We start from the raw sequence: 23,715 nt of genomic DNA, 5'->3' as shown, positions 1-23,715 counted from the left end.
TTTTGTTTTGGTTTAGTTTGGAAACTAAACCATTTTAAAACTTTCTGTAAATTCTTATGTGAGCTCAGAGAGCTAGTCCAAGGTCACATGCAAACTTACAAAATATTTGAACATTATTTCTTATATAGCAGAAATAATTCCAACCCAAATATATAATTGATTTAAATCAAAGACCCAAAATAAATTATTTCTGTGACTCCAAAAATATTGGTTTGAATTTTCCTCATGCCAATATTTTCACAGAATAACAGGAACATTTTCTTGGACTCATTTGATGAGATTTAAATGTTGGTTATTTTTAGAGGTTTTTCTGAGGCTTTTGAAAATTCCTCAATTCAAGTTTCATTTGAATTTAAACATGATGCACACATGGAAGCTGGCATAGGTCAGACCAGAATTAGGGATGTGACAACCTCTCGCACCCACTCCATTAAGCGCACCTCTCCGGAGTGCTATGCTCCCGTTGAGGACGTGCCAGAGAGCTCCACTGGCAAGAGCAAGAAGTCCAGAGCTGCACCACCAGAGACCAAGAAGGTGTCCGTCAAGGAAGATGGCACGGGAGGGGCTTTCACCATAAGCTCCACCCTCGATAGCAAATAGGAAGGCGCGCTCATCACTTTCCTACGGGCGAAGGTCGATGTGTTTGCATGGCAAGCATCCAATATCCCCAACGTTCCCATGGAGGTGATTGAGCACCACCTTGCTGTCTGTCTTCATGCGTGACCCGTCAACCAGAAGGTCAGGAAGCAAGCTTTGGAAAGGCAAGAGTTCACACAGAGGATATCAGGAAGCTAGAAGCGGCTGGCCTGGTGAGGGGAGTACTCCACCTGACGTGGTTGGCCAATCCGGTGGTGGTGCACAAGGCAAATGGGAAGTGGAGGTTGTGTATTGATTACACAGATATCAATAAGGCCTATCCAAATGACCATTTCCCATTGCCGTGCATTGACCAGATTGTTGACTCCACGGCCGGGTGTGACTTGTTGTCATTCCTTGACGCCTACTCAGGATACCACCAGATCTTCATGACGAGAGAGGAGGAAGAGAAGACATCATTCATCACCCCATGTGGTATATATTGCTTTTTACAGATGCCTTTCAGGTTGAAGAGTGCTGGCTCAACCTTTGCGAGAGCGGTCCAAATTGGTTTTGAGCCCCAGCTACATAGAAATATGGAAGCTTATATGGATGACATAGTGTTCAAAACCTAGGACAAAGCAACACTTGTACAAGATTTGCAAGAGCATTTGCGAATTTGCGCAAGATCAACCTCAAGCTGAACCCTGAGAAGTGTGTCTTCGGTGTCCCGTCCGGCAAACTTCTCGGGTTCTTTGTGTCACAGCATGGGATGAAGGCAAACCCAGACAAGATCAAGGCCATTGAGCAGATTGAGGCACCCAAGCGGATCAAGGATGTGCGTCAGCTCACTGGCTGCATTGCCGCCATGAGCAGATTCATCTCCAAGTCTGCTGAACATGCCCTACCCTTTTTTCAAAATCTTGAAAAAGGTGGGCCCAATGGAATGGACCCCAGAAGCCGAAGCAGCGTTGCAGGATTTGAAGAAATACCTCTCCTCCACGCCGATACCGGTTGCGCCTAAACCACGAGAGCCGTTGATGCTGTATCTAGCAGCAACGAATCAAGTGGTCAGCACTGCGCTAGTGGCACAGAGGGAGGTCGGCGAAGAGGCAGTGGCGACGGCAGGACTAGCGGATGGTGAGCCAAAGCTTCCCCCAGCAAGGCCTGGTCCCGGCAAGGCGAGGCCCCCGATAGGGCCTGACGCCGGTGGGATAGGGCCTACGCAGTCAGATGGAGGGGTGCAAAAGAAGAAGATGGTGCAGCACCCGGTTTACTTTGTTAGCCCCCTCTTGCAGGGGGCTAAGTCAAGGTACTCCGGTGTGCAGAAATTGCTCTTCGGCCTCCTTATGGCCTCGAGGAAGCTGCATCATTACTTCCAAGCACACGAGATCACCTTCGTCACCCGCCTCCCGTTGCAACGGATACTGCATAACCGAGACGCAACCGGGAGGATTGTGGAATGGTCCTTGGAGCTGTCGAGCTTTGATTTGAAGTTTGAAAGTACTTCAACGATCTAGAGCACAATCTTGGTAGAGTTCATTGTAGAATGGACCTCGACGCCTGATGAAGAAATCCAAGAGACCACTCTTCCCGGCAAGAAAACAAGTCGCAACTGGATTATGTACTTTGACGGGGCTTTCTCGCTGCAAGGCGCCGGTGCCGGTGTGCTGCTTGTCGCACCCACCGGAGAGCACCACAAGTATGTAATCTAGATGCACTTTCCCAGGGAGATGTCGACGAACAACACTGCCGAATACGAGGGATTGCTTGCCGATCTCAGGACTACGGCAGACCTCGGGATCAAGAAGCTCATCGTCAGGGGTGATTCCCAGCTTGTCGTCAGGTAGGTTAACAAGGATTATCAAAGCCCGTTGATGGAGGCCTACGTAGATGAGGTGAGGAAGCTGGAGGAGCGCTTTGACGGTATTCAGGCGGAGCATGTTCCCCGAGTGGAGAACAACATCGCCGACTACCTGTCGAAGCGCGCTGCCTTTAACCTACCTGTGGAACCAGGTACATTTGTGCTTCAGTTAACTCAACCATCCGTTGAACCATCAACAGAGCAGAACAAGCGGAGGAAATCAGGCCCCGACAAGTACTTTCCCACCAAGCTCCCAAGAGCCATTGGCAAAGATGTTGCTGCGGACACTAAGCCTACCGTGGGCAACTGACTCTGATGGGGCGACAAGCCCTGGCCATAGAGACAGCCGCTCCCATGGCAGAGGAAATGCCTTTAGTCCTTTCTATCGATCCCCAGGCTCCGGCATGGGCATAGTATATCGTCCAATTCCTCCAATCAGGGGAACTTCCTGAGGAGCGGGAACAAGCGGAGGAAGTAGCCTATCGGTCTGCCATGTCTCAGTTCGTTGACAACGTTCTATACAGAAAAAGACCAAACGGTGTGAAATTGAAGTGCATTCCCCGGGAGGAAGGACTGGAGCTGTTGGCAAAGATACATGGAGGCATGTGTGGCTCCCACATAGGGTCGAGGGCCCAAGCCCTTCAAACAATCCCTCTCTCCTGGCCATTCTCGGTCTGGGGCTCGATATACTGGGCCCTTTCCCCCGCGCTGTCGAGGGCTTTGAGTACTTGTACATTGCAATCGACAAGTTCACAAAGTGGCCGGAGGTGGAAGCAGTGAGGAAGGTGACAGTGCAGTCATCCATCAAATTCTTCAAGGGGCTAGCCTGCCGTTTTAGTGTGTCAAACAGAGTCATCATCGACAACAGCACGCAGTTCACAAGCCGCACCTTCATGCAATACATCCAAGACCTCGGCAGCAAGGTATGTTTTTTTCCGTGGCACACCCACGGAGCAACAGCCAGGCCGAGAGGGCAAATGCTGAAGTGCTGCGAGGCCTAAGGACAAAGACCTTTGATAGGCTGCGCAAGAGTGGAAGGCGCTGGATTGATGAGCTGTCGGTGGTTCTTTGGTCAATCAGAACGACACCAAATCGAGCTACCGGCTAGACACCCTTTGCCCTGGTATACAGGGCAGAAGCGGTTCTCCCCATGAAACTCACATACGGGTCACCTCGAGTGCTCGCTTATGACGATCTTGAGCAAGAGCGATTGCGCAAGATGACGCAATGCTCCTCGAGGAAGATCATCCTTGGGGCGCTATGAGAGCAGCGCACTACCAGCAAGCCTTGCACCACTATCATAGTTGCAAGGTCATGCCTGAAGCTTTGAGAAAGGCGACCTTGTTCTTCGGCACGTTCAGTCGGCCAAGAATTCCAACAAGTTGACGCCAAAGTGGGAAGGCCCTTATCGGGTAGTACGAGTCACCAGGCCCGGCGCAGTCCGCCTGGAGACCAAAGATGCCATTCCAGTGGGTAACTCCTGGAACATTGAGCATCTTCTCAAGATTTACCCATAAGGCGCGGTGGCCGGGCCTCCCGGCAAACCACCTTTTGTACAAGCCTTGCCAGCAAGGCATGTAACCCTATGTACAAAGCCAGGTGCAGACCCTGAGCATAAATAAATGAAGTGCTAGCGCCCTAAGTTATAGCATGCATGCTAGGTTGAGTCTCTCCCTCGGTTAGGGTTGATAGTGCTCAACAGCGGCTAACCCCTAGCATAGAGTTCGAATGTCCGTCTCTTTGTTCCTTTCTGTCCTCTTTGGTTTGCAGGGTACATGGACATTTCTGCTGAGCTATTTGGAAGAAAGAGAACAAGCCAAGGTTGCCGGAGGCTGCAGACACAAGGGTCAAACCACGGCAAGCCAAGGTTGCTGGCGGCTGCAGATTCAGATAAGTCCTTTATCCCTGTTTGCACAATTCTGAGTGGAATTGGGACGTATGAAACCTTGTTTCATTCCTAACCACCGTGCTCCCCTTTTCCTATACCCAATCCCTGGGTCGGAACTTGGTCATAGTCGCGATGGCAAGGAAGCGAACGAAGGGCCTAACCCTACTTCACCCCTGCCTCCGCCAAAAGCATGAGTATGGTTGACTGAAGCAAGGGGGACGGCAAGGCCTGTTGCGGGCAACAATGTTTATCTTAAAAATAACAAGGAATCGTTCCTTGGCATGGGCCTCGCTCATGCACAAAGAACCCAACAAGCACCCTCTTTTATTAATACGTCCCATACAAGTACAGTTCGTACGAAATGTAAACATAAGCAAAGGGATTATAAGGTTTAAATCTGACAAGTGCTCGTATGCTTAAAAACTAAAAAGAGATAAGATTCCCGTAATCCCTTTCTTGTCCCTCCCCCCAGGAAGCGGAACAAGATGGTAGGAGGGCAAAAGGAGTGCCTAGGAGAGGTACGAGTAGCAGAAGACACCAAGAAAACATCCCGGTGGCCGTCTAGAAGAGGGCTGGTGATGGTGGTGCCGGGAGAAGAGCTGAAAGATGAGGCAGCGGGCCGGCAATACGCTATGAAGGCGTCGGTGCCCATGTACTCCGAATTGACGGCCCGCCACTCGCCTTCTTCGCCTTCTCTGGCCTTCCCATGCCAGCCGCCTAGGAGGCGGCCCCGAGATGTTCAAGGAGTTGGCCCCATCCCCTGGCAAATTGTTCCACCGGGAGGAAGGGTCGGGTGCAGATGCTGCTGCTGCCGGCGCTGCCCAGGGACGGTGGGTCCGACACCTAGTCAGACCGGTCATCCTCTCGCTCGACGCCCTCGTCGTCCCTGTCGCTGTCCTCCCTGTCACTCTCTCCCAAAGAGGAGCTTTCGCCATCAGTCGAGCTCTCCGCTAGCTTGAAGTAGAGGACGTGTCCATCCATCAAGCAATGGACACGTGCGAAGGTCTTCCAGGCTCGGTGAAGGAGCATCACTTGAGGGGCGGGGAACCCTGTGTTCACCCACATGTCACCATGGCAACACCCCTTCATGTGAAGGCTCTGCCGCCGCGGCCGGTCGACCTCCAGCACATTCGCGAACACCCGGGGAAGACGAAGGCTGTGGCACGACAGCCCATGTAGCTGCAGGATGAACTCAAGCACCGAGTTCCCGATGTGGCCGCTCGGCGATGCAGGAGGAGATGGCGACAGGGATGGAGACGGTGCAAGCACTCCCTGTCGGTGTCAAAACCGGTGGATCTCGGGTAGGGGGTCCCGAACTGTGCGTCTAAGGCTAATGGTAACAGGAGGCTGGGGACATGATGTTTACCCAGGTTCGGGCCCTCTCGATTGAGGTAATACCCTACTTCCTGCTTGATTGATCTTGATGATATGAGTATTACAAGAGTTGATCTACCACGAGATCGTAGAGGCTAAACCCTAGAAGCTAGCCTATGATTGTGATTGTTCTTGTCCTACGGACTAAACCCTCCGGTTTATATAGACACCGGAGGGGGCTAGGGTTACATAGGGTTGGTTACAGGGAAGGAGATCTACATATCCGAATCACCAAGCTTGCCTTCCACGCAAAGGAGAGTCTCATCTGGACACGGGACGAAGTCTTCAATCTTGTATCTTCATAGTCCAATAGTCTGGCCAAAGTATATAGTCTGGCTGTCCGGATACCCCCTAATCCAGGACTCCCTCAGTAGCCCCTAAATCAGGCTTCAATGACGATGAGTCCGGCACGCAGATTGTCTTTGGCATTGCAAGGCGGGTTCCTCCTCCGAATACTCCATAGAAGATTTTGAACACGAGAATCGTGTCCGACTCTGCAAAAAAAATTCCACATAACACCGTAGAGAGAACAGTATTCCACAAATCTAATCTGCTGACAACTTTTTGGTAGAGTGACATCATGCCATGGCCCGGTCACTACTCGAACCGTTTTTCATGACCAGCCACTGCACATATTGTGAGGCAGTTTTATTGGCACGTCTTGTCGAAGCAGAGATTGTATCCCCTTATTGTGGGATTCTCATCAATACAGGCGTGGGAAACCCAACCACGCCATCAACCATGGCGCTTGGGGAATAAGTGATTTTAACGGGCAAGAGGGGAGGCACATGGTTTTTACCGCCTTTATAAAGAGATAAGGATTCCACTTTTTCACCCACGCTTTCTTCCTCCATTTCTCATCTGCTCTCGCACTCTCGAGCTCCAGCGCCCAAGTTCTCACCTTCTCCGTAAAGCCATTCCAATCATGTCCAGAGCGGGAGGCAAGTGGATGGCCTCCTTTGTTATGGAGGAGGACATTATGAAGCTTCGGGAGGCCGGATACTTGGCCGCAAACATCACGCACCGGCTCCCGGACGAAGGGCGAATCATGCCCACTCCGGAACCCCATGAGAGGGTTGTATTTCTCCCCCACTTCGTCCGTGGACTGGGATTTCCCCTCCACCTGTTTGTCTGCGGGATCATGTTCTACTACGGGCTAGATTTTCATGATCTGGCCCCAAATTTCGTCCTCAACATCTCGGCGTTTATCGTCGTGTGTGAGGCCTTCCTCCGCATCCAGCCCCCCTTTGGCTTGTGGCTAAAGATCTTCAACGTGAAGCCGAAGATAGTGGGTGGTGAGCAAGCAGAGTGCGGAGGTGCCATGGTGGGCAAGATGCCCAACGTCACCTGGCTCGAAGGCTCCTTCGTGGAGACCGTGAAGGGGTGGCAACCGGGGTGGTTCTACATCACCGAGCCACATGATGCCAACTGGGCGGCGGCCCCCAAATTTCGATCCGGCATCCCCATGCGGATCACCTCCTAGGAAAAGAAAGGCTTGGCCTGGGGTGCCCCTGCGGAGCTGACCGGACTCATGAACTATATCAAGAATATGATGGGCAAGAAGATCAAGCTCGTCAATGTGGTCCAGGTCATGCTTTTCCGCCGGATCCTCCCATGTCAAAGACGGGCATTCAATATGTGGGACTTCAATTCGGCCAAACACCAGATGCTTCAGGAGCTCTTCGACATGACGCACAAAGACGTCTGGAAGGTGTTGTTCAAGGCGTCTGAAGTCCCCCTCCCCTCACCGAAGACCGTGGACTCAGCGCAAAGCGCTCTGCCAATCCGGTAAGCCTTCCATCTTTTGAGATGAGCTTTTCCCAGTATATTCGGGGGGGAGTCTAAACCATTGTGCTGATTGAACAGGAATATGTGGCGACGGCGGAGCAGATCAACTGTCCGGCTCCGCTACCTGAAGATCTAGCAACCGCTCTCCTGACAGAGATGCTGGTCCCGGCGCCTTACAAGGTGCCGGAGAAGAAGGCCAAGAAGAAGGCCACAGGGACCAGGAAAGGTCTCCGGTGCAAGGCCGTGTCAGACGCATCATCCGAAGATGCCGAGGTGCCCTCCTCCAACAAAAACAAGGAGGAGGAAGAGGAAGTCCCTCCCCCAACTAGGGAGGAGAAGAAAAGGAAGGCGGCCCCGTCCGGGGAGGACGAAGGGTCCAAGAAGGGAAGAACCCTCCCTCCGGACCATCCACAACCGCCGCCTATAGCGACGAGGAGTGGCTGTCCAGGGACAAGCCCCAGGCAAAGTCGTAAGTGTTCGGATACTATCTTCCAGTATGTTTCGCTTTATTGCTTTCTAACATGTTTAAACATGATCATACAGTCCGTACAAAGCCCATATAGGTGTATCCTCCTCGGACGGGTCTTTGAGTCCATCGGAGATGAACAGCTATTCGCTCCCGACGGCCACATCCCTCCGGCCTGCGGATGACACTGAGATGTTGTCCCAGAGGATACCGGAGCAGGGGGAGATGATTCTGGAGACGCCGCAAGGCGAAATCCCAGGCGTCGGGCTCATGGAGGGAAAGACCCCCATGGATCTTGATGACGGGGGCCGCAGCAAGTCCGGATCCTGTCCGGACACTACGCCGGAACCTCGAATGGTTCCGAATTCAAGTAGGCAGTCCCTCGCTAAGGAGGGCAAGCCGCCTGTTATTATGACCTCTGTCCAACCAGAGGCATCGAACAATTTGCTGGAAGCGCTTCACGGCGCTTCCATTGACGAAGAGCACCGTACTCTTTTGAGTATGGTGATTTAGAAGGTTTGGTCTACCGAAAGCGGGTTGACCGAAGCATGCACCAGCCTCCTAACAGGCTTTGAGGTAAGTAATCACATTATGAGGAAATATCATAGCATAGATAGTAGCCCCTGATGCTCTGTTTGGTGTTCGTAAAGAAAAGCCGAATAGAGGATAAAAAATATTCATAGGAGTCTAATCATGTTATGCGAATGTGAATAAGCAGGCCTCGTTCCTAGCCACTGCCGCCCACACTGCGGAGGTCTCCGGACTGAAGCAGAACCTGGAGCGGGCCGAAGAAGAGCTCGGCCTGGTGAAGAGGCAGCTCGAGGAGAACAAAGGTAAGTGATACCCCGTTCGTGCATTATACGGAGGAAAATTTATGATGCTAAAAGAAGCAACCTGAATTTCAATAGGGGCCACGACCGAAGTGTCGGCCCTGAAGAAAGCGCTGTCCGAGGCCGAAGACAGGGCGGCCAAGGAGCACACCGAGCACGAGAAACAAGATGCTCGGGTGAATGAGGTCCAGCAAGAGCTCTAGGACTTCGCCAGAAAATGCGAGTCCCTGGAGCGTGAATCGAAGACGCGAGAGGCCGACCTTGCGAAGGCCCTCCAGAGCGCACAAGATGCCAAGGCCGAGGCCCAAAAGGCCCTCTAGGTGATCAAGGCGGCCAAGAAGATAGAGGCGGGTAAGGCATTCATTATGCAAATCAAGCATGTGAAGGAGACTTTTCTTTTACTTACCCGAATTCGGAGCTCTCCAAGAGTGTTTGCTGATCTGCCACGTAGCATATCGGATGCCGCGGAGTTCTATCATGCGGAAGAGGGGAGATCGACAGAGAAGTTGTTCTGGTCCTAGTATATTGGGGCCGAACATCCGATGCCCTTGAGCGACCAGCTGAAGCAGCTGGTCGAGCTACACAAGGCGGCCGAACTGGCCATGAAGGACTTTATAGTCCGGCTGTGGCCTGGCGAGCCCCTGCCCGGCAACTACTTTGGCCTTGTAAAGCAGATGGTAAATGCTTGTTCGCGGCTCGAAGTCATTAAGCGGTCGTGTGCATTGAAGGTCTGCACAGGGCCCTCGCCCGTGTGAAAGTGCACTGGGCGAAGATGGATGCTGAGAGGCTGCTGAAGGAGGGGTCGCCGAAGGACAAGGAGCATCGTTACCCTGAGAAGTATTATGATGGTGTCCTGAAGGGTGCCCGCCTTGTGGCGAACGAATGTACTAAGGATGTGATATTTGAGTGAAATGTATTCGTGTCATCCTGTAATATGAAAACAAGTTCATGTGCGTTTATGTAACGCTTGTTGATTTAAAATATTACATTCCGTGTGGCTGTTTATAAAATCTAAGAGTTGGCCAGTCGTCGGCTTCCGCCCCCATGTAGCTAGTACTGGGTTGTTCGGGATAAATCTAAACACTCTTATTCCAAATTTTTGGTCCTTTAAGGAGGTGTTTAGCGCAGCGAACAAGGCAATCGGACCATACAGCTTTATCACTCTCACTTAGCCATAGAAGTCTACAATTTTAAACTTTGGCGAAGCCCCTAGTATTTGGAAGGCCGAAGTTGGGGCGCTATGCACGCCTAAACCGGACCAGGCCAATTCCTCACCTGAAGCGAAAAAAATCTCGCTGCATCATGACAGTCAGTTTTCGGCTTTCTCTACTGAGGTTCTCGTCCGGAAGAACCGGGACACAATCGCAGTAGTTCTCCCTGTGCTACCTTAGCCGATATAGCGGAACGTAAGGCACCAAAACAAGGGAGCTGGGAAAACCCAACTATTGACCCACGACATGATTCGTAGCTGATGCATATAATGCTATAAGTTCGGGGTGCCGCACTGTCAAAAGTGTTCGGACTTTCTTGCTGTGTTGTGGGGTACACTGAAGCCCCTGGCGAACTGAACATACCAAAGTGTACGGACGCGATTTGTAGTAAATAAACAATATAAGGCAAAATATGAAGAAAATGCAATAATAAGCTGACGTTGTATGTTTCTTCCACTGTTATTCAAATTATACATCAAAGCGTATTTATACAAGTAATGCGATAAGCAAAATAGGACTATTTAACATGTCCTAGCCAAGGGTAAGCTATGTGTGGGTCTATAAAATAGGTATAACGATCGCTAACAGAGACCACCTGGGTATTCCCTTGTACGTCAAAGCTTCATACCTCCTTGGTTTTTCCTTTCCGTGATGAGTCCGATAATCCGGCTATCAGAAAGGGCTTCCAGAAGATTGGGTCCTGAAAGAAAGAAAATGATGAAGGGATACGGGTTCCATCGTGGTTGAGCCGCATTGTGGACAGCGTCATAGTTGTGCCTCCGCTCGTGCCCATGGTATTTTTAGTGCATAATTATGTATGCGCGGCACATGTTTTGCCGCTTGGCTGGACTAGGACGGAGGCCGAATTGCTAATCCAGCTTTGGACGCGCCGGATGATCCTCCTGCGGGGTACTCAGGACTCGCTTGACGGTGTCCGGGTTTTTCATCGCTGAATTAGCTGTTTGCCTAAGAAGGTTGCTTTGTAGTTCGGCCGCTAGGGCCACAGGGAGCGCTCTGTGTTTCCATTAATTCTTATAACCCCGCGAGGTCCTGGCATCTTGAGGTTGAGGTATGCGTAGTGTGGCACCGCATTGAATCGAGCAAATGTGGTTTGTCCTAGTAGGGCATGATAACCACTTTGGAAGGGGACGATATCAAAGATTAACTCCTCGCTTCAGAAGTTGTTCGGAGATCCGAAGACTACTTCCAGTATGATTGAGCCCGTACAACAGGCCTCTACACCTGGTATTACACCTTTAAAGGTGGTTTTGGTGGGTTTGATCCTTGCTGGGTCGATGCCCATTTTGCGCACTGTATCCTGGTAAAGCAGGTTCAAGCTGCTGCCACCGTCCATGAGGACTCGTGTAAGGTGGAATCCGTCAATGATTGGATCGAGGACCAATGCGGCCGAATCGCCATGACGGATACTGGTAGGATGGTCCCTGCGATTGAAGGTGATTGAACAGGAGGACCATGGGTTGAACTTTGGGGCGAATGGCTCCATCGCATTGACATCCCGTAGTGCACGCTTCCGTTCCCTCTTGGGAATATGGGTTGTGTATGTCATATTCATTGTTTTCACCTGGGGAGGGAATTTCTTCTGTCCTCCTGTGTTCGGCAGTCGGGGCTCCTCATCGTCATCACTATGCAGCCCCTTGTCCTTGTATTCGGCATTTAACTTGCCGACCTGTTTAAATACCCAACATTCTCTGTTAGTATGGTTGGCTAGTTCATCGGGGGTGCCATGAATTTGACATGAGCAATCGAGTATGCGGTCCAAACTGGACGAGCCCAGATTGTTTCTTTTGAATGGCTTTTTCCATTGACCGGATTTCGAGCCTCTGAATCCAGCGTTGACTGCCGTGTCTTCGGTGTTGTCACCAATGTTCTGGCGCTTGTGTCTATTCCGCCATGGCTCGCTGTTGCTGTCTCTAGCGTCTGAATCGCCGGAGTTTTTTGGTGTGATGTTGCTGCGAGCCAGCCGGATGTCCTCGTCCGCGCAAAAGCGGGTCACGAGTGTCGAAAGGGCTGCCATGGACTTTGGATTTTCTTGGCCGAGGTGTCGGGCAAGCCATTCGTCACGGATGTTATGCTTGAAAGCTGTTAAGGCTTCGGCATCCGGACAATCGACAATTTGGTTCTTTTTAGTTAGGAACCAAGTCCAGAATTTCCTGGCTGACTCTCCGGGCTGTTGTGTTATGTGATTGCTACGTCTTGAGCTTGCGTTGGTTTTCCTCGAAGAGGAGAGGGTGATGCAGCAATAGTAGCGTAAGTATTTCCCTTAGTTTTTGAGAACCAAGATATCAATCCAGTAGGAGGCTCCTCAAAAGTCCCACGCACCTACACAAACAAACTGAGAACTCGCGACCAACGCGATAAAGGGGTTGTCAATCCCTTCGCGGCCACTTGCGAAAGTGAGATCTGGTAAAGATAGTGTGATAAGATAAATATATTTTTGGTATTTTATAATATAGATGCAAAAAGTAAAGATGCAAATAAAAGTAGATTGGAAGCAAATATGATAAGAGATAGACCCGGGGGCCATAGGTTTCACTAGAGGCTTCTCTCGAGATAGCATAAGTATTATGGTGGGTGAACAAATTACTGTCGAGCAATTGATAGAAAAGCGAATAATTATGAGATTATCTAGGCATGATCATGTATATAGGCATCACGTCCATAACAAGTAGACCGACTCCTGCCTGCATCTACTACTATTACTACACACATCGACCGACTCCTGCCTGCATCTAGAGTATTAAGTTCATAAGAACAGAGTAACGCCTTAAGCAAGATGACATGATGTAGAGGGATAAACTCATGCAATATGATATAAACCCCATCTTCTTATCCTTGATGGCAACAATACAATACGTGTCTTGCAACCCTTTCTGTCACTAGGTAAGAACACCGCAAGATTGAACCCAAAGCTAAGCACTTCTCCCATGGCAAGAAAGATCAATCTAGTAGGCCAAACCAAACCGATAATTCTAAGAGACTTGCAAAGACAACTCAATCATACATAAAAGAATTCAGAGAAGATTCAAACATTATTCATAGATAAACTTGATCATAAACCCATAATTCATCGGATCTCGACAAACACACCACAAAAAGAGATTACATCAAATAGATCTCCACAAGAGAGGGGGAGAACATTGTATTGAGATCCAAAAAGAGAGAAGAAGCCATCTAGCTAATAACTATGGACCTGTAGGTTTGTGGTAAACTACTCACAACTCATCGGAGGGGCAAGGATGTTGATGTAGAGGCCCTCCGTGGTTGATTCCCCCTCCGGCAGAACACCGACGAAGGCTCCAAGATGGGATCTCATGGATATAAAGGTTACGGCGGTGGAAATTGTGTTTCGGGTGCTCCTTGCATGTTTTGGGGTACGTAGGTATATATAGGAGGAAGAAGTACGTCGGTGGCCTCCCGAGGGGCCCACGAGACAGGGGCGCGCCCTACAGGGGGGGCGTTCCCTCCTATCTCGTGGGAGCCTCGGATGCTTCTTGGCTTGCACTCCAAGTCCTCTGGATCACGTTCGTTCAAAAAATCACGCTGCCGAAGGTTTCATTCCGTTTGGACTCTGTTTGATATTCCTTTTCTTCGAAATACTGAAACAGGCAATAAAACAGCAATATGGGCTGGGCCTCCGGTTAATAGGTTAGTCCCAAAAATGATATAAATGTGTAAAATAAAGCCCATAAACATCCAAAAGGGGTAATATAATAGCATGGAACAATCAAAAATTATAGATACGTTGGAGAGATATCAAGCATCCCCATGCTTAATTCCTGCTCGTCCTCGAGTAGGTAAATGATAAAAAAGAATTTTTGATGTGGAATGGTACCTAGCATAATTCTCAATGTAATTTTCTTTATTGTGGCATGAATGTTCAGATCCAAATGATTCAAAATAAAAGTTCATATTGACATAAGAAATAGTAATACTTCAAGCATACTAATCAAAGAAATCATGTCTTCTCAAAATAACATGGCAAAAGAAAGTTCATCCCTACAAAATCATATAGTTAGGCTATGCTTCATTTTCGTCACGCAAAGATGTTCCCAACTTCTATACCCCCGATGACAAGCCAAGCAATTGTTTCATACTTAAATAATCTCAAACTTTTTCAACCTTCACGCAATACATGAGCGTGAGCCATGTATATAGCACTATGGGTGGAATAGAATATGATGATGGGGATTGTGTGGAGAAGACAAAAAAAAAGTCTCACATTGACGAGGATAATCAACGCGCTATGGAGATGCCCACCAATTGATGTCAACATGAGGAGTAGGGATTGCCATGCAACAGATGCACTAGAGCTATAAATGAATGCTCAACAAAAGAAAACTAGTGGGTGTGCATCCAACTTGCTTGCTCACGAAGACCTAGGGCATTTGAGGAAGCCCATCGTAGGAATATACAAGCCAAGTTCTATAATGAAAAATTCCCACTAGTATGAAAAAGACAACTTATGAGACTCACTATATGAAAAACATGGTGCTACTTTGAAGCACAATATAAAAGACTCACTACATGAAGAACAAGGTGCTATTTTGAAGCACAAGTCTGGAAAAAGAGATAGTAACATTGCCCTTTTTATTTCTTTTTCTTTTTTCTTTTTTCTTTTTTTCTTTTATTTTTTTCCTTTTTCTTTTTTTTCTTTTCTTTTTGTTTTTTTTGGGCCTTTCTTTTTTCTTTTGGCCTTTCTTCTTTTTTTTTCTTTGGGCAATGCTCTAATAATGATGATCATCACACTTCTATTGATTACAACATATGAATTACAACTTGAAACTAGAACAAGATATGACTATATGAATGCCTCCGGCGGTGCACCGGGATGGTGCAATGAATCAAAAGTGACATGTATGAAAAATAATGCATGGTGGCTCTGCCACAAATACAATGTCAACTACATGATCATATAATGGCAATATGACAAAAGTAATGTATGTCATGATGATGATAAACGGAACGGTGGAAAGTTGCATGGCAATATATCTCGGAATGGCTATGGAAAGGCCATAATAGGTAGGTATGGTGGCTGTTTTGAGGAAGATATAAGGAGGTTTATGTGTGATAGAGCGTATCGTATCACGGGGTTTGGATGCACCGGCGAAGTTTGCACCAACTCTCAAGGTGAGAAAGGGCAATGCATGGTACTGAAGAGGCTAGCAATGGCGGAAAGGTAAAAGTGTGTATAACCCATGGACTCAACATTAGTCAAAAGAACTCATATACTTATTGCAAAAATTTAAAAGTCATCAAAAATCAAGCACTACGCGCATGCTCCTAGGGGGATAGATTGGTAGGAAAAGACCATCGCTCGTCCCCGATCGCCACTCATAAGGATGCACAAACCAGGTACACTTCATGTTTCAAATTTGTTACACAACTTTAACCATACGTGCATGCTACGGGACTTGCTAACTTCAACACAAGCATTCTTTAAATTCACAATAACCCAACTAGCATGACTTTAATATCACTACCTCCATATCTCAAAACAATAATCAAGTAACAAATTGATCATAGCATCCAGTTCACTTCCTATCATAGTTTCTATTATACCCAACTTGGATGCTCATCATTCTAGGACCAATTTTGTAACCATAGCAAATACCATGCTGTTCTAAAAGACTCTCAAAATAATATAAGTGAAGCATGAGAGACTAGCAATTTCTTCAAAATTAAGACACCACCGTGCTCTAAAAGATATAAGTGAAGCACTAGAGCAAAAACTATCAAGCTCAAAAGATATAAGTGAAGCACATAGAGTATTCTAGCAAATTCTAATCAAATAGGCTTCTCCAACAAGGTGTGTACAGCAAGGATGATTGTGGTAGACTAAAAAGCAAAGACTAATATAATACATGACGCTCCAAGCAAAACACATATCATGTAGCGAATAAAAATATAGCTCCAAGTAAAGTTACCAATGAACGAAGACGAAAGAGGGGATGCCTTCCCGGGGCATCCCCAAGCTTAGGCTTTTGGCTATCCTTGAATATCTTGGGGTGCCTTGGGCATCCCCAAGCTTAGGCTCTTGCCATCCTTTATTCCATAGTCCATAAAAGCTTTACCCAAAACTTGAAAACTTCACAACACAAAACTCAACCGGAAATCTTATAAGCTCCGTTAGTGAAAGAAAACAAAACCACCACATAAGGTACTGCAATGAACTCATTCTTTATTTATTTTGGTGTTAAACCTACTGTATTCCAACTTCTCTATGGTGAATCTGTCAAAAACAGAACAGTCTGAAGCAATCTGTAACTAACGCAAACTTCTGAACTCTAAAAATCCTACCAAAATAGGACGTACTGGACAATTTGTTTGTTGATCAGAAGCAAAAAGAATCAAAGCAAAAGCACGTTTCAGTGATTTATTGAATATTTGCTCGTGAGCGCAAAGTTTCTGTTTTTCAGCAGAATCAAATCAACTATCATCATAGTTCATCCTATAGGTTCTACTTGGCACAAACACTAACTAAAAGATAAAAACACATCTAAACAGAAGGTAGATGCAAAACTTATTACTAAACAGGAGCAAAAACAAAAAACACAAAGAAAATTTGGTTGCCTCCCAACTAGCGCTATCGTTTAACGCCCCTAGCTAGGCATAAAAGTGAAGATAGATCTAACGAGTGCCATCTTTGGCACTTGATTCATAAGTAGCCCGCATGATAGATTCATAAGGTAATTTGAATTTCTTTCTTGGAAAGTCCTCCATGCCTTTCTTTAATGGAAATTGGAATCTAATATTCCCTTCCTTCATATCAATAATCGCGCCAATCGTTCTAAGGAAAGGTCTACCAAGAATAATAGGGCAAGAAAGATTGCAATCTATATCAAGAACGATAAAATCTACGGGCACCAAATTTCTATTTGCAATAATGAGAACATCATTGATCCTTCCCATTGGCTTTTTAATGGTGGAATCCGCAAGGTGCAAATTTAACGAGCAATCATCAAGATCATGGAAACCTAGAATATCACATAAAGTTTTCGGAATTGTGGAAACACTAGCACCCAAATCACACAAAGCAAAACACTCATAATCTTTTATTCTAATCTTTATAGTAGGTTCCCACTCATCATTAAGTTTTCTAGGTATAGAAAGTTCCAAATTAAGTTTTTCATCATAAGATTGCAACAAAGCATCAACGATATGTTTGGTAAAAGCTTTATTTTGACTATAAGCATGAGGAGAATTAACAACGAATTGCAACAAGGAAATACAACCTTTTAAAGAACAATTATCATAATCAAGTTCCTTGAAATCCGAAAGAGTAGGTTCAATGTTATTTGAAGTTGTGACTTCTCCCATCTTACTTTTACCAACTTGAGCATCAAGATCTAAAGACTCCGAATTCTTGGGACGCCTTCTAGGCAAAGTTGATTCATCATCAGTCCCATAATCATCAAAATTAATATTGCAAATCATAGATCTAATAGGAGACGCATCAATAACTTTAAGATCTTCATCATTATTTTCATGGAAACTAGAAGAACACGCTTTTATAAAGCTATCTTTCTTAGCACACAATCTAGCGGTTCTTTCCTTACACTCATCAATGGAAATTATCATTACTTTGAGAGACTCATTGATATCATGCTTAGGAGGAGAAGATCTAAGTTTAAGAGAATCAACATCAAGCGAAAGTCTATCAACGTTCCTAGCCAAATCATCAACTTTGAGCAATTTTTCTTCAAGCAAAGCATTAAAATTCTTTTGAGAAATCATAAATTCTTTAACAATATTCTCAAAATCAGAGGGCATCTTATTGAAATTACCATAGGAATTATTGTAGGAATTACCATAATTATTAGAGGAATTACTAGGGAACGGTCTAGCATTAAAGTTTCCTCTATAAGCATTCTTTCCAAAACTATTCCTACCAATAAAATTCACATCCATAGATTCATTATTATTCTCAATCAAAGAAGACAAGGCACATCATTGGGATCAAGAGGAGTATTTTTAGTAGCAAACAGTTTCATGAGTTCATCCATCTTTCCACTCAAAACATTGATTTCTTCTATAGCATGCACTTTTTTACTAGAAGATCTTTTGGTGTGCCATTGAGAATAATTAGCCATAATATTATCAAGAAGTTTTGTAGAATCTCCTAACGTGATTTCCATAAACGTGCCTCCCGCGGCCGAATCTAAGAGATTTCTAGAAGCAAAGTTCAACCCGGCATAAATTTTTTGTATAATCATCCATAAATTCAAACCATGAGTAGGGCAATTACGAAGCATCAATTTCATTCTTTCCCAAGATTGGGCAACATGCTCATGATCAAGTTGTTTAAAATTCATACTATCGTTCCTAAGAGTGATAATCTTAGCGGGAGGAAAATACTTAGAGATAAAAGCATCTTTGCACTTGTTCCAAGAATCAATACTATTTTTAGGCAAAGACGAAAGCCAAACTTTAGCACGATCTCTAAGTGAAAACGGAAATACCTTCAATTTGACAATATTGTTGTCCGTATCTTTCTTCTTTTGCATATCACACAAATCAACAAAGTTGTTTAGATGAGTAGCGGCATCTTCACTAGGAAGGCCGGCGAATTGATCTTTCATGACAAGATTTAGCAAAGCAGCATTGATTTCACAAGACTCGACATCATTAAGAGGAGCAATCGGAGTACTAAGGAAATCATTATTATTGGTATTCGAAAATCACACAATTTGGTATTATCTTGCGCCATGGCAACAAGTAATCCAACACACAAGCAAACAGAAAAAGGTAAGCGAAAAGAGAGGAGGGGATTGGGAAAGAGAGAGCGAATAAAACGGCAAGGGTGAAGTGGGGGAGAGGAAAACGAGAGGAAAATAATGTAAATGCAAGGGAGATGAGTTTGTGATGGGTACTTGTTATGTCTTGACTTGAGCGAAGACCTCCCCGGCAACGGCGCCAGAAATCCTTCTTCCTACGTCTTGAGCTTGCGTTGGTTTTCCTCGAAGAGGAGAGGGTGATGCAGCAATAGTAGCGTAAGTATTTCCCTTAGTTTTTGAGAACCAAGGTGTCAATCCAGTAGGAGGCTCCTCAAAAGTCCCACGCACCTACACAAACAAACTAAGAACTCGCAACCAACGCGATAAAGGGGTTGTCAATCCCTTCACGGCCACTTGCGAAAGTGAGATCTGATAAAGATAGTGTGATAAGATAAATATATTTTTGGTATTTTATAATATAGATGCAAAAAGTAAAGATGCAAATAAAGGTAGATTGGAAGCAAATATGATAAGAGATAGACCCAGGGGCCATAGGTTTCACTAGAGGCTTCTCTCGAGATAGCATAAGTATTACGGTGGGTGAACAAATTACTGTCGAGCAATTGATAGAAAAGCGAATAATTATGAGATTATCTAGGCATGATCATGTATATAGGCATCACGTCCATAACAAATAGACCGACTCCTGCCTGCATCTACTACTATTACTACACACATCGACCGACTCCTGCCTGCATCTAGAGTATTAAGTTCATAAGAACAGAGTAACGCCTTAAGCAAGATGACATGATGTAGAGGGATAAGCTCATGCAATACGGTATAAACCCCATCTTCTTATCCTTGATGGCAACAATACAATACGTGTCTTGCAACCCTTTCTGTCACTAGGTAAGAACACCGCAAGATTGAACCCAAAGCTAAGCACTTCTCCCATGGCAAGAAAGATCAATCTAGTAGGCCAAACCAAACCGATAATTCTAAGAGACTTGCAAAGACAACTCAATCATACATAAAAGAATTCAGAGAAGATTCAAATATTATTCATAGATAAACTTGATCATAAACCCACAATTCATCGGATCTCGACAAACACACCACAAAAAGAGATTACATCAAATAGATCTCCACAAGAGAGGGGGAGAACATTGTATTGAGATCTAAAAAGAGAGAAGAACCCATCTAGCTAATAACTATGGACCCGTAGGTCTGTGGTAAACTACTAACAACTCATCGGAGGGGCAAGGATGTTGATGTAGAGGCCCTCCGTGGTTGATTCCCCCTCCGGCAGAACGCCAGCGAAGGCTCCAAGATGGGATCTCGCGGATACAGAAGGTTACGGCGGTGGAAATTGTGTTTCGGGTGCTCCCTGGATGTTTTCGTTGTACGTAGGTATATATAGGAGGAATAAGTACGTCGGTGGCCGCCCGAGGGGCCCACGAGACAGGAGGGCGCGCCCTCCTATCTCGTGGGAGCCTCGGCTGCTTCTTGGCTTGCACTCCAAGTCATCTGGATCACGTTCATTCCAAAAATCACACTCCTGAAGGTTTCATTCCGTTTGGACTCCGTTTGATATTCCTTTTCTTTGAAATACTGAAATAGGCAAAAAACAGCAATACGGGCTGGGCCTCCGGTTAGTAGGTTAGTCCCAAAAATGATATAAATGTGTAAAATAAAGACCATAAACATCCAAAAGGGGTAATATAATAGCATGGAACAATCAAAAATTATAGATATGTTGGAGATCTATCAGTGACTTAAGTCATCAGCATCCGGTGGTCGCACATAAGTGCCTTGGAAGTTGTCGAGGAATGCGTCTTCCATGTTCTCCTAGCTACCAATGGAGTTTGCTGGCAAGCTATTCAGCCAATGCCGGGCTGGTCCCTTGAGCGTTAGTGGGAGGTACTTGATGGCGTGTAGATCATCTCCGCGGGCCATGTGAATGTGTAGGAGAAAATATTCAATTCATACCGCGGGGTCTGTGGTACCATGATATGATTCAATGTTTACGGGTTTAAACCCTTCTGGGAATTCATGATCCATTACTTCGTCAGTGAAGCATAGGGGGTGTGCGGCGCCTCTATGCCGGGCTACATCACGGCGCGGTTCGAATGTGTCTGGTCTGTTGTATTTGGCCCGGTTGGACTTTTGTTTAGTGTGTCCGGCGTGACAGTCATCGTCGCGTATTGCGGCGCGCCCCCGCGATCCATAGATCGATCTTGATGGTCCTGCTTTATTTTCCAATGCATCTCGCAGGTCCTTCATGTAGCCCCCGGCCTGCATGTTTTTGCTTGTTTGGCGACGGAGTGCGGTCTGGACTTAGGGCTTGTACGCCGCTTTGTCTCGGCCATGGGGTGGCCGGTCCGCCGCATCATGCGCTGGTAGTGTGGGCTTTAATGCCTCCTCCTCGAGTTGAGGTAGCAACCTGCGCTTTGGGTAACATTTTGTAGGGCGCTCAAGTTCGTATTCCTCGGCGGCCAGGACCTCGGTCCATCTATCAGTTAGCAGATCTTGATCAGCTTGAAGCTATTGCTGCTTTTTCTTCAGGCTTTTTGCAGTGGCCATAAGCCGGCGCTTGAAGTGCTTCTGCTCGATGGGATCCTCAGGCACGATGAATTCGTCGTCACTAAGGCTCACCTCGTCTTCGGAGAGAGGCATGTAATTATCATCTTCTGATTCCCCATCTGTTGCCTGTTCCTTAGGGCTAGTTTGCCCATCTTCCTGCTCAGCCTGCTCGAAGCCTGGCTCGGTAGGATTGTTCTTGTCTTTGGCACCATCCGGACTATTGTCATCTATTGTGCTGATATCATTATTTTTGCCATGGCGGGGCTTGGAGTGGCGTCTATGACGCTGGTGCCTAGATTGCTTCTCCGGGGGTTTATCCTCCGTCGCCTCGTCGCCATTGCCTTCTTTGGGGGTGTCCACTATATATATGTCATATGATGAGGTGGCTGTCCAGTGCCCGATAGGCGGTGGTTCCTGTTCATCTCCTGCATCGTCGTCCATACCGTCGATGTCTTCGGAGTCGAAGTCGAGCACGTCGGTTAGGTCATAGACAATGCCTATTAAGTGGGTAGTGGGTGGGTGCCGAATTTCTTCGTCGTCCGCTTCCCACTCGAGCCAGACATAGTTCGGCCAAGAGTCTCCTGACAAAGAGAGAGACCTTAATGAGTTTAGCACGTCATCCAAGGGCGAGTGCTAAAAGATATCTACGGAGGTGAACTCCATGACCGGTGCCCAATCGGATTCGATAGGCACGGGCGTACGCGGTTCGGATCCTGTAGCCAGAGAAGAGTCCAAGGGTCCGGTGGTACCGACCTCATAGGAGGTGGGAGAAGTGTACGGCTCCAAGGCCGATGAGTGTGCTACCTCCGTGGCGGGGTCCATCCACCCGTCCTCGGATGGCACAGTCTGCTCCGGATTGTTTCTCGGAGCAGCCGCAGGTGCGAAAACCCAAGTATTGTCCGATGGCAGATCTAGGTCATGCTCGCCGGGACTGTGCGGTGCACATGACATGGGCTCGAATCCATTGAAGATCAAGTCTCCCCGGATGTCGGCTGTGTAGTTTAGGTTTCCAAACCTGACCTGGTGGCCAGGGGCGTAGCTGTCATTCTGCTCCAGATGGCCAAGCGAATTGGCCCGCAATGCAAAGCCACCGAATATGAAGATCTATCCGGAAGGGAAAACCTCCCCTTGGACTGCATCGTTGAAGATGATTGAAGGAGCCATCGGGCCTTATCGCGACGACACAGTGGAACTCTCGGGTAGGGGGTCCCGAACTGTGCGTCTAAGTCTAATGGTAACAGGAGGCTGGGGACACGATGTTTACCCAGGTTCGGGCCCTCTCGATGGAGGTAATACCCTACTTCCTGCTTGATTGATCTTGATGATATGAGTATTACAAGATTTGGTCAACCATGAGATCGTGGAGGCTAAACCCTAGAAGCTAGCATATGATTGTGATTGTTCTTGTCCTACGGACTAAACCCTCTGGTTTATATAGACACCGGAGGGGGCTAGGGTTACACAGAGTCGGTTACAGGGAAGGAGATCTACATATCCAAATCGCCAAGCTTGCCTTCCATGCAAAGGAGAGTCCCATCCGGACACGGGACGAAGTCTTCAATCTTGTATCTTCATAGTCCAACAGCTCGGCCAAAGTATATAGTCCGGCTGTCCGGATACCCCCTAATCCAGGACTCCCTCACTTCCCTTCTGTGCCCACCTCTGCCTCGACAGCCTCGCCGATGGCAGCCCCGACCAGCGACCCCGCCTCGAGTATGGCATTCACCCTGAGCATCCAGCTCTTCCTTGACTGTTGCAACTCTCTAGTGGGAGGAGGACCTGGTCGCATCCACAGAAGAACAACCGCGGCCACGCCCCCTTTCCATGGTTGTGGGTGAAGATGGAGACAGGGGGAGACGCAAAGAGATGCGTTTCCTCCTGCCCCTGAGTCCCCTCTTTTATAGTTGGGCAGGGGAGTTGAAGGACTAGCCCTACGCCCCTGAAGAACTCCCTCGAATCCGGCTCATTAAAGTGGCAGCAGGCGAGGACATCGACCGCCCTTCCCGCCCAATCGAGGGTGCGAGAGTGTTGCCCCGCGCACCTTCCATATCCCATGCATCTGTCACCTACCCCACGCCGTGCATGCGGCATACGTGGTGCAAGGGGAGCGCGCAGTGGGAAATGTGGAACGACGGTTCCAAGGCGGAGAGAGTAAATGAGCAGCGGCTCTGCCGTTCCAAGGGAACATGCAAGCCGCCTCTTTACTGTTCACTACAGATGACGCAAGCATGCTGCGGTCATTCCGCGCACGACCCCCGCATCACGCACGACCCTCCACGTCGCGCATTCAATGCTAGTCGTGGAGAAGCGCATCTTGCGAAGGAGATAATGTAGTAAGAATCCTCCCCGCCTACCCGCGCACCGTTCTGGGCCTAGACCAACAACGCGTCGCACTTATGT

The sequence above is a fragment of the Triticum dicoccoides genome, chromosome 6B, assembly GCF_002162155.2.
Source record: "Triticum dicoccoides isolate Atlit2015 ecotype Zavitan chromosome 6B, WEW_v2.0, whole genome shotgun sequence".
NCBI classification, from domain to species: Eukaryota; Viridiplantae; Streptophyta; class Magnoliopsida; order Poales; family Poaceae; genus Triticum; species Triticum dicoccoides.
The sequence above is the reverse complement of the archived record's forward strand: the minus strand, read 5'-3'. Positions refer to the sequence as shown.